Source organism: Hemicordylus capensis, chromosome 9, assembly GCF_027244095.1.
Source record: "Hemicordylus capensis ecotype Gifberg chromosome 9, rHemCap1.1.pri, whole genome shotgun sequence".
In the NCBI taxonomy this organism is placed as follows: domain Eukaryota; kingdom Metazoa; phylum Chordata; class Lepidosauria; order Squamata; family Cordylidae; genus Hemicordylus; species Hemicordylus capensis.
Genome location: NC_069665.1, coordinates 30,153,591 through 30,170,635, shown reverse-complemented (window position 1 = coordinate 30,170,635; position 17,045 = coordinate 30,153,591). Strand labels below are relative to the sequence as shown.

Genomic DNA, 17,045 nt, shown 5'->3' with positions numbered 1-17,045 from the left:
AGATCCCATGATCCCCAGCCACAGTGGCCGATGGCCATTGAGCCCCTGCTCTATACTCTCCATTGTATAAACCGCTCTATAAATTGTTCCATCTGCCCTCTTAATTAATCTTTTTTTCCAAACAAAAACGCCCTAGACACTTTTGCCTGTCCCTCTCACAGAACGGGCCGTAGCTCCATGGCCATCCCGTTTGCCCTTTCTGCCGTAAACTTTATTAACGAATTGTCCTGTAAGAAATCAGATATCCACCCACACCTCTTACAGATACGTGTTCAGCTTAAGGAATATTAGCTTCCAAATATCACCTCTCAAGTATATTGACGTGCTTTGAGCATTAATAATAGGATCGTCCTAAGCAATTTTTGCCGTGTCCAACGCACCGCCACTAAAGATATTGAAATGGAAATTAGCAGTACACTTCATTAGCCGCGCGACTGAAATAAAACATTTGTCTAATATTCCCTACCATAAAAGCAGACTGATTCTCACAGAATAAACATTTTCATCAAATGTTTAACGATTTGTTGTTATTTTGGATGTTAATATTCTGGATAGGAAGGAAGAGCACACAGTAGGGTGCAAACGGATCTCCTGGTGGATTGTGGCCACTTGCACGACGCCGGCAGTAAGCATTCGTGCTTTCAAAGAAAACAGAGCAATGCTTTCGCCGTGCAGTTCCTAGATTACCCGACCTTGCTAGGCATTCCCTTTCTGCGGGTGGGCACGTTTCTGTCTACTGAACTTTGCGGAACACAAATGTACAAACAAAGATGCATGCTGATGAGCTCAGGCTGATGTGTCAATTAAGCAGATACACTGAAGTTCATTAAGCATGTGTAACTGTGGGTTGGGTGGCAGCCAAGGATTTGCTTCTTTCTAATGGATTGCCTTAACTCTTTGGACCCCGTGAACAGCCTGGAATTACTGGGACGGTTGCTTTATTAATTAATGTATACAAATGATTCACGTTGTTTGTCAGTGTTTTGAGGGTGGGGAAACCATTTAAATCAAACGAGTGTGTGCAAGATATGGTCATCTAGGAACTGAAAATAACTGCTCACTTTTCTTTGAAAGCATTAATACTGCTGGTTACGGCGAAAAGACAAACTCCAGCAGGAAGTTCTCCTCCACAATCCCAAATAAAATGAAGTAGGTGCTACTCTGCTCTTGCACAGCCTCCTGTTCATTTCAAAGCAAATTTCACAGGAGATCTTCCCAGTGGAGATTTTTGGTTGGAATGGAAACAGTATTTCTGGCTTTTAAACCCCAAACGCTACAGCACTTTTAAAAAGTTAGAGAGAGCAAGCAACAGTGAGAAAAGTGATTTTACATTTCCTCGCTTCACACATGCAACACACATTAACAGTAGGGTTTTTAAAAAACCAAACCTCAGACAGGATACAGATGTCTATTTCTGAGGACCTATTCAATTCTTGGCATTTATTCCTAAGGGGTTGCAAATTAATTTCCAAATCTGCAATGCTCACAAAAAGAACAGATTTTAATTACCTTCCTGGTATATTCCCTTGATGTTGTCCCTTCTGAAGTGGACAGAGGGGTTCCCTCTCCAGCTCTTTTGCATTGCAACCAATTCCCCTACTTGAGTGTGCGCTTCCCCGAAAACATCTGCCAGCTCTTCCTCAGGCAACGTTGCATCTCCGCAGGGGGGAACTTCCCAGGGGTGCTGCCGCTTCTGGAGTTGCCCAGTTTCCAAAGGCAGGTCTTCCGGGGGTGGGGATCATGAAAAGCAGCAAGAGGTGGCCGCAGGCAATTCCAGAATCCACACCGCTGCAAGGAGGGTCTATTCCATTCGAGACAGTGCCCTCACCTTGCTCCGCTTGGCAGATGGAAGTTCCCGCATTGCCTTTTTTTCCTGTTCCCTCCTCTCCCGAACTGGGGGGAAATCACGCAGGCTCCTGACAGGCAGAAAGAGATTGCCGGGTTAACAAGCACCAGAAGACAGCTCTTGGAAAAGAGGACGAGCCTCCCGCTCTGGGCAAGAGGCTGGCCGGATCCTGCCCATCAGTGTCTCGGACTGCCCTCTACCTGCACCCATCATCCTGCTGCAGGCCCCGCAACTCTACTGTCAGATGGAAGAGGCATGAAAAGGCTTCTCTCTGGTGTCTGCTGATGACTTCACCTCATTAGCATGCTTCTGATAGTTCCTTCTGACTGTCTTTTTAAAAAACTGACTTTAAGACTCTGCTAATCAAAATTCTGCAGCGCTTAACCATTTCCTCGCTCTGAGCTCTCCAAGAGGGAGGCCAAAGTCCAGCCAGGTCACCAGAAAGAGAGCAGGGGACACCCGAGCAGCAGCTTCCCCTCTCTGGCACGAGGGCCCAAGGGCCATGCGCGCCACAGATGTCCGTCCGGAGTTCGTGGGCAGGAGACGGCTTCCGATCCCGAAGGCGGATGGCAGCCGGGCTCAGGTGGGAGCAGGTGGGCCATCTCTCTCCTCCAGCCCTGAGAGTCAGCTGGCCAAGGGCCCGGAGGAGTCTACAACGCTAAGCTGCTTCCTGCCGAGCCAGACCCTTGTTCTGTCTAGCTCGGTACTGTTGACTCTGAATGGCAGCAGCTCATCAGGGCTTCGGGGTTTCCCCCGCCAGAGGCGGCCCTTTTATGAGGCCAGGCGAGGCGCTCACCTCAGGCAGGAGCCAGGAGATTACTGGGGCAGCAGCAAGTGGCAAGCTAGTCTCCTGCCCTCTGCTTTTAGGACAGACGGAGAGAAGGGTGTGCACATGGACGGGGGTGGCATTTGGCAAGGTCCTGATCCACTACTGATCCCAGCCCTACCTGGACATGCTGCCTAAGCTTGACCCTGGGACCATCCTCATGCAAAGCAGATGTTCCACCACCGTGTTTTGGCCCCATTCCTCCAAAATGACAATAGGAAGCTTCTGAGTCAGACCCTTGGTCCATCCAGCTCAGCATCTTCTACTCTGACTGGCAGCATCTTTCCAAAGTTCCAGTCAGACAAGGGTCTCTGCCAGCCCTATTTGGAGATGCTGCCAGGGATCGAACCTGGGACCTTCTGCATGCAAAGCAGATGCTCTGCCACTGAGCTACGCCACCAAACACACACACTGCCTTTGCCTGCACATTGCAGGTGCACCAAAACAGTTGGTATTTGGAATGTCCACAGCAGGTGACATAGCTGCTGGGCCAGCAACAATAGGCTACCGAACAGAGACCTCGCCCTAGGAACGGGGCTCAGCAGCGAGAGGCCCAGATGCAACTTTGGATCTCCAAGCTACTCAGACAACACCGTTGCAGGATTCCACCACATCAGTCACCCCACACTGCTCATTCGCCTGCTCACACCCTCCAATGTGCTCCTTGCCATCACGGGTCCATCTCTACGCACAAGAATAAAGGGATGCACATCTGACCTCAAAAGCGGCAACTTCCAGCCTCCAGGGGGAGGACATTTCTGTTTCCCAGGACACCCTGCTTGGCACCAGAGAGTCACCATTCTTCGACGACAACAGTTCAAAAGGAGCTCTCTGCCGAACGAGAGCTTCTCAGTCAGTTTGATTCTGTGCATCGAGGGCTCAACCCAGAGCAGGAGTTTCTTTCCCATCACAGGGAGTCACATGTGCATAATAAAGTCCGGAATGTTGCCTTATCACCGATTACAGCATCATGTAAATGTGTCATACACATTTGAGTTTTGCAGGGAAATGTCACCGCACTTCTTGCATGGTATTGGCCCCGCTGATGACTGTGTCTGTGTGTGTACACAACGAGAGATCGCATTTCATGCACCTGATGCAATTAGCCCTAGCTAGATCTGTCACGGCCGCCCTAAGGATCGGGGGCACCCCAGGCAGAGCCTGGCTTGGGCACTCCCTTGCCCCTTTGCCCTTGCGGGTAGGTGCCTTCCGTTGGGCGGGCAATCCTTGTTGCCCAACCTGGCTGGCCGGCTCCGGCGGTGCTGCCTGAGGTCTCCTGTCACCCGGCCGGCTGGCTGTGATAATGAGCGACCTTTGTCCCCTGGCTGGCTGGCATGACCCAGGTTGTGGGCTGCCCTCCCTTCTTGGCACTCTCGGCAACAGCCGAGTTTGCCTCGTGGGCGGGCCGGCCCTGAGATCTGTTAGTCCTGAAGTTGCCAGAAGACTCTTTTTTGCTTGCTTGCTTGCTTGCTTTGTTTTGCATCTTGTTTTGTTTGGTATAATCCAGTCACCGCCTTCATTTACTTACGGGATGGATCTAAAAATGCCCATGGGGCCGACCTGTGCCTGTGCACAAGCCTGCCCGCTGTCACTTGGGGGGCACCGGGCCAAGCGGTTTGGGCGGACAGCATCCACTCTGCTCTCTCACCCTACGCGGGAAGCATCAATGTCACGGGATTAACAGCACGGCAGAAACACCAGCCCTTCCACATTCTTATCCAATTAGCACCCCTTTGTTACAAATTGGGGTGAGGGGGAAGCAAAGCAAACATCAGGGGCCCTGGAGAGCTTGGAACATTAATCAAGACCTCCTGTGCCGTGTGGGGAGAGTGCACAGAGGCCCACTGGCGCTCCCAGCTGTGGGGCCCAGCAAACCTGGAGGCCGTGTTCACATAGAACAGGAACAAGCTCCTCCGGGGAATGAGGTTCTCTCAGCCATCCCTTCTCCTGCACAGGAGATGACCCACATATTTGACGACTGATTCACAAGCTCAGCTGTGAGAGGCTCTGAGAGGCGGAGAGGGATCCAAGGTTACGGGGACGCAGCGGGGCTCCCTCCGGAGCAAAAACATGGAGCGCTGAAAGTGTTTCATTTCTGCTGCACAGGCAGAAGTTTCCCCTCCCCGGCTTTCTAGGACTTCTTCTTGGTAGGAAACGCAGCCTCTTAAAAACCTCAGAATTCAATCAACTTGCAGGAAACCCAGCACGACCATTAAGCAGCTGCAAGGCTTTTTGCTCAGCTGCAGCAATATGCAACATGCAAGGGTTTTGCCATTCTGGAAACGTTATGCTAGTATTGCAATGCCCCTGCTAATTGAGCAAAGAGACACCTTTTTGAAGTGGTGGTTCTCTTATATTTAGCAGGAGGAGAGCAACTGGCCCTATCCAGCCCCAGCACAGCATCCCTCCACTGGCTGCTGCTAGTATCTGCCTTGTGTTTATTTTTAGACTGTGAGCCCTTTGGGGACAGGGGACCATTTTAATTACTTATATATTATGTATTTTTCTATGTAAACTGCTTTGGGAATTTTTGTGGAAAGCGGTATATAAATATTATTATTATTATTATTAGTAGTAGTAGTAGTAAATGCTTCACCTGTTGAATCTTTTTTTTCCAAGTCATTGCAAAACTAGATGCATGCAAACTAACTCAGTCAACAAGCATGTCATTTAAAAGCTCCTACACATATTAATATCTAAGTTATTTCACACCATGGCATTAAGAAAAAGAGAATATCGGGCCACTTTAGGAAGGGTGCAGAGTTCCCTGGAACAGAGATTTCCAGATGTTGTTGACTGCAGCTCCCAGAATCCCCGGCTGTAATGGACTTTGACTGAGGATTCTGGGAATTGTAGTCAACAACAGCTGGGAATCCCTGTTCACAAAGAACGCTGGCAGGGCGGTATATAAACCCATACAAAAATATGCATCTCCCAAACTCTCTGGTCATTAGGGCTGTTCGATTCCACACAACCCTAAAGAGGGCCAAAGGCCGTGCCTAGCTTGGCTAGAGGAGCAGAGCGTGCTTCCCGATGGCGGTTGTGTGTTTGCAAAGATCAAGGGAGGAGGAGGAAGAGGAGGGTTGAGTGACTCCCCTGACCGATTTAGGGTCATGTGAACAGCCCTATTAGGAGCATAGGAAGCTGCCATATACTGAGTCAGACCATTGGTCTATCTAGCTCAGTATTGTCTTCACAGACTGGCAGCGGCTTCTCTCCAAGGCTGCAGGCAGGAATCTCTCTCAGCCCTCTCTTGGAGATGCTGCCAGGTTGGGAACTTGGGACCTTCTGCATGCAAGCAGGCAGGAGCACTGTTGTGCTCCTGGCTGATGCCACACTGTCATCTGCAGGAGGGCCACAACATTGCAGGGTGCCCCACATATTCCTCTGCCGCTGCATCAATTCATGCTTTCTGAGGAACAAAACCCTTTGGGAAACAAGCCCCGCTTGCCGGCTGCACACAATGAAATACACACCTCTTGAATTTTTTTTTAACCAAGGTGTATGCGCTGCAGTGGGATGGATGCAGTGGGATACACAAAACCCACTTTGTACAGCTTTCAGCTCCTCTGTGTCTTCCAGCACCCATTTGCACTGAGCAAAAAGACAACCCCGATGCCATATTATTATTACTACTACTACTACTATTATTAATAAACATATTTTATACCGCCCAAAACTTACGTCTCTGGGCAGTTTACAACAAAATAAAAACATCAAAACATTAGTTAAAAACAAAAACCAGAAATTTAAAATATGACAATTTAAAATTTTAAAATGGCACACGGCTGCCATTTGATCGAAGCACACTCACGTGCGTCCGTAAAGCCAGAAAGGAACTGAACGCTGCAGAAAACTCTACACGTTCCAATCCTGGAACTGATTTCAGAAGTCCTCCCTGTTAAACCCGAATACAAGAGGAGTGGGACTTGGGCAATGTGAAACTGAGGAGGCACAGAGTAGAAAAAGAACAGAAGGGGGCTGGTTCCTGTCCCTCATTTTCCTGGCCCCTTAGGGCAGACCACGACGGGGCCATCATCAGGATTTTCTGAACCAGCAGCACCTCTCCAGGGTTTTCCGAGAGGGGCCTTTGCCAGCACAAACCCTGTGCACATCTTTTGCATGCAAAGCATATGCTCTGCCACGGAGCCATGGCCCTCGCTCAGCACCACACTCTGCACCGGCAGAATGCACCACCTAGCAGCACAGCCGGAGGGCACCACCGGGTTTGCGTCCCCAAAGAAGATTTCCCGTCTTGTCTTTGAGGGCAAGACTGCAGCCGGCTCTGGTGTCCGTAGCTGCGGCCACCTCCTCCCTGCTCAGGTCACATATTTTATGGAGTATGTCAGAGAGGACCTCTCTCCTCCTCCCGACCCCCATTTCTCAGCAGGTTTCCGTGAGAGCGACTTTTGCAAGCCCTCCAGCAGCTGCATTTCGTGGACGCCAGCCCAAGTGTCAGGGGCTGCAGAGCTTCCTCGACTCCCAAGGAACCTCTCGGAGTGGAAGACCCTGTCGACTCCACACCTGGTGTCAAGGCAGCCCTGCTATGCCGAGGGTGGGAGAAGCACTCCAGCCTGCAGCCGGGGCCTCCGTGAGAATCACACATGCCTGCAGGATGATCGCCCCAGAGTTGGGTCTTGTATCCAGTGCACAATTTGGCATCCTGGGGTGGATGAAGAGATTAGGAGCTGTCAGAACATTCGGCCATGGAGCCCCATGCAGACTCTTCTTCCTTCTACTAGTAGGAGAATTAGCAACGGAGAGACGGTGCAAATGGCCCGTGGAACCACCTGACCTTTGAGATGATACCACACCACTCCCCTGCTGCTGCAGAGAGGAGAGCTGGTCTTTGTGGTAGCAAGCATGACTTGCCCCCTTTGCTAAGAAGGGTCCACCCTGATTGCATTTTCTTCTTCTTCTTCTTCATCATCATCATCATCTAACACATTTGTATACGGCCCAAAACGCCAAGTCTCTGGGAGGTTTACAACAAAACAATAAAAACAACAGATAAAAAGATTAAAACATCACAACAATTAAAATTTAAAAGGTTAAAATTATCAAAAACACAATTAAAACAGTATCTAATTAAAAGCCTGGGTGAACAAATGCATCTTGACTGCCTTTTTAAAAGTTGTCAGAGATGGGAGGCTCTTATTTCAGCCGGAAGTGTGTTCCAAAGCTTCGGGGCAGCAGTGGAGAAGGCCCGTCCCTGAGTAGCCCCCAGAAGAGCCGGTGGCAACTGCAGATGGACCTCTCCAGAAGATCTCAATGGGTTTGAATGGGAGACCACATGTGAGCACTGTAAGTCTGACTCAGTATATGGCAGCTCCCTCTGTTCCTCTGGGGTCTTATCCTCTGTGCTCATTGGTCACTGCTGTCACTCATTGTCTTTGCTGATGTCTTCCAGTTTATTGGTTTGATTGCAGCTTGATACTTCTTCTTTCAGTGATTTCCTGGAAGCATCTTTGAGCTCATTGAGGGTAACCTCGCAGAAAACCAACGGTAAAGCCTGCTGTCTGGGAAAGCGCCAGGCTTACTTTTGCCCTGGACTAGAGACAAGCAACATGCTAGGTTACCTCTGAGAATATACAGAGTGTGTTTTGATCAATGCCATTTAACTAGGAACATCCCTGCCTGGGATGTAAAAAAAAAAAAGTTAAATAAATAAATAATAGGGCACTCACGCTTAGGGCTCCAGATGGTGTTGGACTACAACTCCCATTATGCAGCTCCCATCCCTCCGGCTACTGTGGCGGGGAATGATGGGAGTTGCAGTTATAGAATCTGGAGGTCCCTGCTACAGAACCCCTAGATTAGAGGAGGGCACACAAGAGGGAACACAAGAGGATTTCCAGGCAGGCTTGAGCCCCAGAATCTCTTGGTTTAGAGACTCCACTTTGCAGCGAAACTGGCGTCCTTCTAGCTCCAGCCTGCTTTGCCAGACACAGGAAAAAGAGGCCCCTTTTTTGTTTATCAGGAAAAAATACAATAAATAGTCAAGCTTTGTATTTATCAATTGTGATATGATTCGGTGCCATATGTCTCCATGCCAACAAAAAACTCCCTGACCAAGAATTAATAAACAATAGGAACATAGGAAGCTGCCATATACTGAGTCAGACCCTTGGTCCACCTAGCTAAGTACTGTCTACCCAGACTGGCAGCGGCTTCTCCAAGGTTGCAGGCAGGAGTCTCTCTCAGCCCTGTCCTGGAGATGCTGCCAGGGAGGGAACTTGGAACCTTCTGCTCTTCTCAGAGTGGCTCCATCCCCAGAGGGGAATATCTTGCAGTGGCTCACACATCAAGTCTCATCAAGGGGAAGCCGAAGCCAAGAAGTGGCTGCGAAAGCCAGAACGGAGTCCGTGGTTCAAATCTCTGTGACTTACTGATGACATCTGATGGATTGTCTGCATGGTGTTTTTGCTGGTTTAGGAATTAAGTGTGACCTGCCTGTGCCACAGAAACTTCAGTCCAGCTGCTGTGGATAGGAGCTTGCTGCCTCCCCAGCCTTCTGGATGAGGCAGGGGCGCTGGTCAGCAAAGGGACGTCACAGTAATGGGCCAAGCAGAGCCAACAGGGAGCTGTCCAGGAGGCAGCGAGAGCTAGCAGTTGGCCATGCCACTTCCAGACCACAACCAAGACCTTTTGTAGACAGCCTGGCGCTGGCCTCAACTTTCTGGACATACTAGAGGGGCCCCAGCCCTCCTCTTGAGTAGAGCTCTAGAACGGGTTGCTGCATGATGCCATCTAGAACGGGTTGCTGCATGATGCCAGGAGAACATTGTGTCGTAAGAACCCAAGAACAGCCCTGCTGGACGAGGCCAAGGCCGGTTCCAGTCCAACGTCCTGCCTCACGCAGTCGCAGTAGCCAGCCAGGTTGCGACTGGGGAACCCACAAGCGGGAGAAAAAGCTGGTCTCCCTTAGCACCTGGTGTTTGGGGGCAGTCTTCTTTCGTGAGGTTACAGAGCTCAGGGTTTGGGAGTCTAGAGTTGAGGGCATGTGCAGTTGGGTTGCAGTTTTCCTGGACGTGAGGTCAATCTGGAGTATGGTCCTCAGGGTACCTTGACTCTCCTTGGGTCGCACTGCCCCCACAATGAGACCCCCTCAGATAGGGAGGCCTCCTCTGGCTCTGGAAGCTGACAGGTCCTGACCTGCTCCGAAGGAACAGAAGGCCCTACAAGTGGATAAGCCAAATGCCTTCTCCGGGGCGACGTCCAGCCTCTCTGTCCTGCCTCTGCTTCTGAGGCTTCAGAGAAAGAGGGGAGGATGGTCTGCAGGCCCATCGTACAGCCCTTCTGCTGAAGCTAAGCAGGCCTGGCCCTGAAAGCTGCAGGAATGGGAGACTGTTTGGGGAACTGGATGGATGGATGGATGGCACACTGAGCCCTTTGGAGCAGCAAATCCTGCTCACCAAGAGCAAACTTTGAGGAGAGGTTTTAAATCTGTCGAGGCCACCAAGACAGAGTCGGGTTTGAGGAGGATTTTGGCCCTGACTCTTTGGAGATGTGGCAAACAGATGAATTATTTTTTTTAAAGACTCTTTTTCTCCCATTTATTACGCTCTCTTCTCCGGAGGTATGGGGTCTTTGGCGGCCTCTCAGCTAAGGTTGCCAACTCTGGCTGAAGCTATTCCTGGAACAGCCCCTCCCCCCCCACACAAAATACTTTTCACAATGTCAGGTCTTTCTGTTCTTCAGCGATTGCTTTCAAGAGTCAGACTGGAGATGGATACTGATCCTGGAAACTCCAGGTCGATTCTGGAGAGCTGGCAACCTTTTTCTCAACTGGATTTAAAGTCTCTGTTTCCATCACAGTTTCATCTTCTTCTTGCAGGTCCTTCTGCTTGGTGGCCTCCTTTGCTTTTTGCTTCCCATGCAAAATGAAAAGGGCGTAGTTCGTAGAAATTTCAGGGAAAGCCCTGCTAAGATCCCCACCCCCGCCGGCCAAGAAAAGAATAAAAATGACCCAGTCAGCAGCAGACCATGAGCATCAACCAAGGTAGGCCCTTTTCTGCCCTGGCAGTGCCTGGCAAAAAGCACTTCTGTTCTTAGCAATAGCAATAGCAATAGCAATAGCACTTACATTTATATACCGCTTTATAGCCGAAGCTCTCTAAGTGGTTTACAATGATTTAGCATATTGCCCCCAACATTCTGGGTACTTCTTTCCCCTGACTGCCAGGGCCTGGCTACTGCTTTTCCTCTGGCTCCCTCCTAGGAACCTGAACCTAAATCACAAACCTGAATTGCGATACATAAGTGGGAGAGGAAGAGTCAGCACATCTTCTTGAAACTATAGAAGCCCGCACAAAAATACTACAACTACAACAACAACTACTACAACTACAAATACACACACACACACCACTTTTCAACAAAACTTTCCAAAGCATAGAGAATTAATTAATTAGCAAGCAAGTAAGTAAGTAAGATGGCTCCCTGTCCTCAAAGGGCTCACATTCTTAAAAAAATGAACATAAGAGGGACACCAGCAACAGCCACTGGAGGGATGCTGTGCTGGGGACGGATAGGGCCAGTTGCTCTCCCCCTGCTCAATAAAGAAAATCACCACTTTTAAAAGGTGCCTCTTTGATCAGTTGGCAAGGGATAAAAAGGGTTAATTAAACCAAGATATCCAGGACATGGTCTTTTGGACATAGTCCTCTTGGAAACACCCCAGCAGGAGCTGTCAAAAGGAAAGGTGTGCAGCCAAACTGATAGACAGTCCAAACTAGAGAGCACAGTGGTTTTTGGGCCCTGCAGGCTGATTGGAAGGTGATCCAGAAGACGTGTGTAGCTGGGCTTTCTTGCACGGGTCCATCAGAGCACCCCCTCCTGAGAAACCTCTTTCTGCAGTGAATCCGCTCCCCATCTCCGATATAGATTGCATCTCTTGACTCTGACGTGGGGAACAAAATCAGACCAGATGGATGTATGGTTTTCTTCCAGCAAAAGACTATGGCCTGGGCCGAACTGCCACAGAATTCGGAGGAGAAGGAGGAGGAGGAGGTCATCTCAGTGCACAGACAGTGAGGCAGTTAATGGGTGCCTGCAGCAACCCTGCACTGAACAAGCATGGAGTTTAGCTGTACTGCAGACAGGACACATTCACAGAGGAGGTCCATCCATGACGGTTAGTCAAGACGGCTATGTAGAGCTTCCATGTGCGGAGGCAGTTTAGCTCTGAATGTCAGCTGCTGGGCAGCAGGGGAGGGCTCTTGCCTTTGAGCCCAGCTTGCGAGCTCCCTTTCCAGAGGCATCTGGTTGGGAAACAGGATGCTGAAGGAGACGGAGCAGAGTTCTATTTACGTGATGAGGGTTCCTTTTCTAGAACAGAGAGCGTTGCCATCTTGGCCTCTTTCTGTGTGGAGAAACTCAAGGCAGCCACTGACACAGGGACAGGATTCCTTGAGCAAACCTTATTTCAGGGCTGGATTTCCTCTAGTCTGACCTAGATGAGTAATTCCGGCATTCAAGCTGCACCAGGCCAAACTAAAGGAACAATCTGCAAAGTTCTGCTGGCCCTGGGATTGATCACACAATGGGCAACCTCCATGGAGAAGGCGGAGAATCCACTGCAGTCGTCCTTGGCCCGACCAGTTCTGTTCTTAGTTGGGCTTGAGGAGGCGGGGTGCTTTTGAGGCCAGCAACGCCCAGTCGGGCATCTGCCCGGGTTTGCAGCGTGGGAGGTTGGTTGGCACCTTTGCTCCAAAAGTAGACGTTCCTCACCAGCAAGCTTGGATGGAGATCTGCTCTATGCTCCACATCCAACCTCAGCAGGGGAGGGGACGGTGAATTAAAAGTAGGCCTATAAATCAGGCGAGGCTGCTTTTAATAAGGGACAGCATGTCGGAAGGATGGGACGTTCTTCTCGGGCCTTTTGAACAGACGCTGGTTTTCTGTGGACATATTGTAGTGATTTCCCAGTCTGCTCCAAGTGCTCTCGGAGTTGTTTACCAAGTGTTATTTGAAAAATCCACAACAGATGGCAAGATTCCACCCTGCACTTGTTGGCTTCCAGGTCTCTGTCCAAGAGGGGTCCGGTGGCCGGCAGGCACAACAAGAGGCCCCCCCTCTCTCCACGCAGGTAGCCCAGGGCTTCTCACACGGGCACCTCCAGGGCTAGGCGCTCTGCTCGGGGTGCTGCTCACACATGCTGGTTCCATGAGGGCTGGCTTGCGGAGGAGCCAAAGGAGATGTTGTCATGGAATTGTATGCACGCAATGAAGCATGACTCCGAAACCAGGCTGGGCCAACAACTGCAAGGAAGATGCTTGGCTCTGGAGGAGTCTGATGGAAGAGGGACGGAGGAGAGAGGGAATCCAGGCTGTAAAACAAGGAATCCGCAGATGAATGGCAAACGCTGCCAGAAAGCAATCAACCAACAAAAGTGGAACGTTTTATACCTCCAGGACAAGGGAGACGGACCAGCTGGAAAGGTGGAGGGGGAGGAGGTGGCAAATCAGGTGACAAAGACTGCCCCTCTGGGGGATGAGACTTGTGGACAACTGTATGTCCCCCCCCCCCACCGTACACCTTTTGCATGAAGAAACATTCCAATGGCCTTTTAATCAGCAGAAGACAAGCAGCGGCAAAGTAACTGAATGCAGCGGGCAGAAGGTGGAGTCAGGACTTTAGCAACATGCAGTGCAGGAGGACAGTGATAGGGGAGGAGAGCTGGTCTTGTGGCAACGAGCATGAATTGTCCCCTTTGCTAAGCAGGGTCTGCCCCTGCTTTGCATTTGGGTGGGAGACCACGTGTGAGCATTTTAAGGTGGATGGGGCTGTAGCTCAGTGGTAGAGCATCTGTTTTGCACGCAGAAGGCCCCAGGTTCAGTCCCTGGCAGCATCTCCAGGGAGGGCTGGGAGAAGACTCCTGCCTGGAACCTCGGAGAGCCGCTGCCAGCCTGTGTAAGCAGTACTGAACTAGCTGGACTAATGATAATGGGGGCACCTCTACACCTCAGTCCCTTCTGCTGCTCTCCCCTCTGCACGTCCTCCACTCAAGGACAGTTGGTTCTGTGTGTGCATTTGTCTGTGAATCCCCATATTTTGCCATCCTGAGTGCAATGTTTGCATTGAATCTGTTAAGTCTCAGTAAAGGTATCATAGCCACCTAATGGTGCAGCGAGGAATGACTTGCAAGCCAGAGGTTGCCAGTTCGAATCCCCACTGGTATGTTTCCCAGACTATGGGAGACACCTACATTGGGCAGCAGTGATATAGGAAGATGTTGAAAGGTATCCTCTCATACTGCACGAGAGATGGCAGTGGTAAACCCCTCCTGTGGTCACCAGGAGTCAACACCGACTCGACGACGGCACAACTTTACCTATAAAGGTACCGTGCAAAGTGCTGCTGCTAGTTGCTGAGAGCATTTTGATAGTAACACACCATCCCGATGGAGAGATGGGAAGCCAAGGCAGCAAAGGATTGTCCGAACACTCAGTGATGGCTGCAGTTGCTGACTGACTGTGCTGCAGTGAACATGGCAATATGTGTGTCCTCCCTACAATATGGAGTGGTGGAATTCCTTGGAAGCATGCGTCACTGGCATGCAGAATCTCCATGCCACCCTGAGAATCCACCTGCCAAGTCACACTGGAGGTTGCAATCCAGTACGGAGTGCCCTCCTGCCAACACAAGACCAGTCTGCACTCCCTTATTCTGTAGCACAGGGCTGCTACACCACTTCGCCCGCTTTGCACCCTGCAGATGTTGGACTACAACCCCCCGGCTATTGGCCACTGTGGCTGGAAATGATGGGAGTTGTAGTCCCATGGCAGCTGAAGGGCCCACATTGTTCAGCCCTGTGTAGCGGGAACATCCTGCCTCCTTTGCAGACCAGGAATCGTCTTGGCAAAGGGGAGTCCTGTAGGGGCCGCGGAACTGGTGGACGCGTCCAGACGGACTGGGCAAGTCTCATGACAGGCCTTGGCTGCCATGTTGGCTTGGCCAGTGTGGTGCTCCAGCCCTCCGGTTCCTCAAGGGCAAAGAACGGCCTTCTGGTTGCAGAGAGCCAACATTCCTGCTGGGTAAAGGACTCCTTCTTGGAGCGATCCTCTTCTCTCACCAATACATTTCGGGCTTCTATCAGACCTCTGGGAGGCCTGTCTGGAGCACAGCCACATCTGCCTTTGAAACTGGGCATCGTTTCAGTCTCCCACCCTCCTTCTCTTGGCATTTTCTGCGTGTGTGCGCGCATACTACCATTAACAACTAGAATAGCCCTTTTTGCAAAACCGTCACTCAAACACTAGAATAGCTTGAAAGACTCTGACAAGCTGACACCTAGACTCATAAGCATGCGTGTTGCCAAACCATGAATCACCCACACGGCTTATCAGCCAACGTGGGACTTTTCCACTATATGCAGCCCTTTGAGCCTCTGCCATTCCTTTCGTAAGAGAGAGAGAGAGAGAGAGAGAGAGAGAGAGAGAGAGCGAGAGGGCTCGGTTGGTCGCTTTCCCTGTGATTGGTATAAATTTGGTTTTGGAAAGCCATTCGAGTCTTCGGGATTCTGGGGGGGAAGCCATTTTATAGTGTAGGTGGCAGCAAAATGCACCCTGATTAGGATAGGGAAAATATGCACCTCTAGCTGGGCAGCAGACCCACCAGACAAAAATAGCGACAGGCTTGCAACATCCCAGTTTTTACACCCCAAATCTCAGTCTTTTTCTCTGCAAATGCCCCTCTTCCACTGATTTAAAGGCCAGGAGAGTTTGTTATTTTCATTCAAGACACACAGAAAACCAAACCTGTCCTATATTAGGCTATAGCCTATTGATAAGAATAGGTGGTCAACAGCCCAAAATATGCCTCAAGCGCAGGGGCGTAGCAAGGTTGGAGTGGGCCCAGAGACAAGATTTTAAAATGCCCCCCGCCCACTGAAACTCAGCTCATGAAGTAAAGAAATCTTAAATTATATATATATATATATATATATATATATATATATATATATATATATATATAAACTATGCTTTTTAAAATATATATCTCCTATGTGCCACAATAGAATATCATCCTAAATTATTTTTTTAAAGGTTTTGTAAATTGTGGACGATGCAAGTCATTTAATGGTACTAGAGAAAGACATGCTGTTCTGGTAGCTCCAGGTCTTAACACCCACATCAACTTCGGAGGATGAATACAACTGCCCGGGTGGGTGTGTGGCTGAGGGAGTCAGTCATGTGACTTGCCTCTGGGGGGGCCCCCAAGGCAGTGGGCCCCCAGACAACTGTCTCCCCTTGCCCTATTATAGTTACGCCCCTGCTCAAGCGGCTGCAGTGCATAAATACCTCAGTGTTCATGCACGGGCAATTGTAAGAATGTACGCCAGAGGAGGCATGATGTGTCTATCACCCACTCGGAGATTTAGCTTCTAGAGTTCCTGAGAAGGGAGCTAAACTCAAAGAATGTCGGTTCTAGAAGCCCACAGAATACAACTTGAAGACCTTCCCCCGCAAATATGCAAGAATTATTTGACACAGTCCAGGAGTAGCAAGTTTCTGGGCTAGAAACATTTAGCAGATAAAAGATTTTTTGCCCCTGGAGGTATGCAGATGATGAGCTGAGCCCCCCTGATTTTTAGAGGAACTCTTTTGCAAAAACTTAGTTCAACCTCCGCACAGTGCAATTTTTTTAAAAAAACAAGTCTCCTCCTCCTCCATCCCGTCAGAAACCATCAGGCATAAACCAAACGTTTTCAAGCTGTGTCTCCGGTTCCCCGGAGGATGGGGAACTTGCCATGGAATTATCAGGATGCTGAATAGCACCCACTGCCAAATCTTGCACTTCCATGATATGATTTGGCTTTGCAAGCACCACACCAAGCCTGGAAAAAGGGACTGCCATCCCCAGACAACTTTTGATGGAAACAAGGCTCAGTGTCTCACAGAACAATCTCCCTTTAGGAACAGTCAAGCTCAATTTGGTTCAAAGTTCTATTTGCAGAGTAGTCCAACTCTCTTGTTCCCTGCTCTCTGGTTATTACATTCCTAATTAACTACTCAGCCATTTCTTCTTGCAGAAAAAGTCCAAGCTTGAAGTTGCAAAGGAGACAACCAGTCTCCGAAAGTAAGGGTTCTGAAACTGGAGCTTCTGAATTCCTTTGTGAACGCATACCCTGCCAAAAGGTGCTGCCCAGGTCGCTCCAGAATGATATAGGCACACAACCCACCCACAGGTCTTTGGAGCAATTGAAAACTGCCAGAATGTCACACCCATGGCGGTGTGCCTACTGGCAGTATCCGCCTTGCCAGGACCCCGAACCCGAGCATGCAGAAGGCTCCAAGTTCCCTCCCCAGTGGCATCCCCAAGACAGGGCTGAGAGAGACTCCTGCCTGCAACCTTGGAGAAGATGCTGCT

At 50.0% G+C, this 17,045-nt stretch overlaps 1 long non-coding RNA gene across 1 annotated transcript in view; it reads right to left on the bottom strand.

Annotated features, from left to right (window-relative positions):
- Window positions 1-1,475: 1,475 nt before the first annotated feature.
- LOC128334582 (uncharacterized) overlaps window positions 1,476-17,045 on the bottom strand; it is a 51,480-nt gene continuing 35,910 nt past the window's right edge. The window contains exon 2 of the long non-coding RNA XR_008311330.1: window positions 1,476-1,916. This is a non-coding gene — a long non-coding RNA (uncharacterized LOC128334582). The remainder of the gene's footprint in view (window positions 1,917-17,045) is intronic.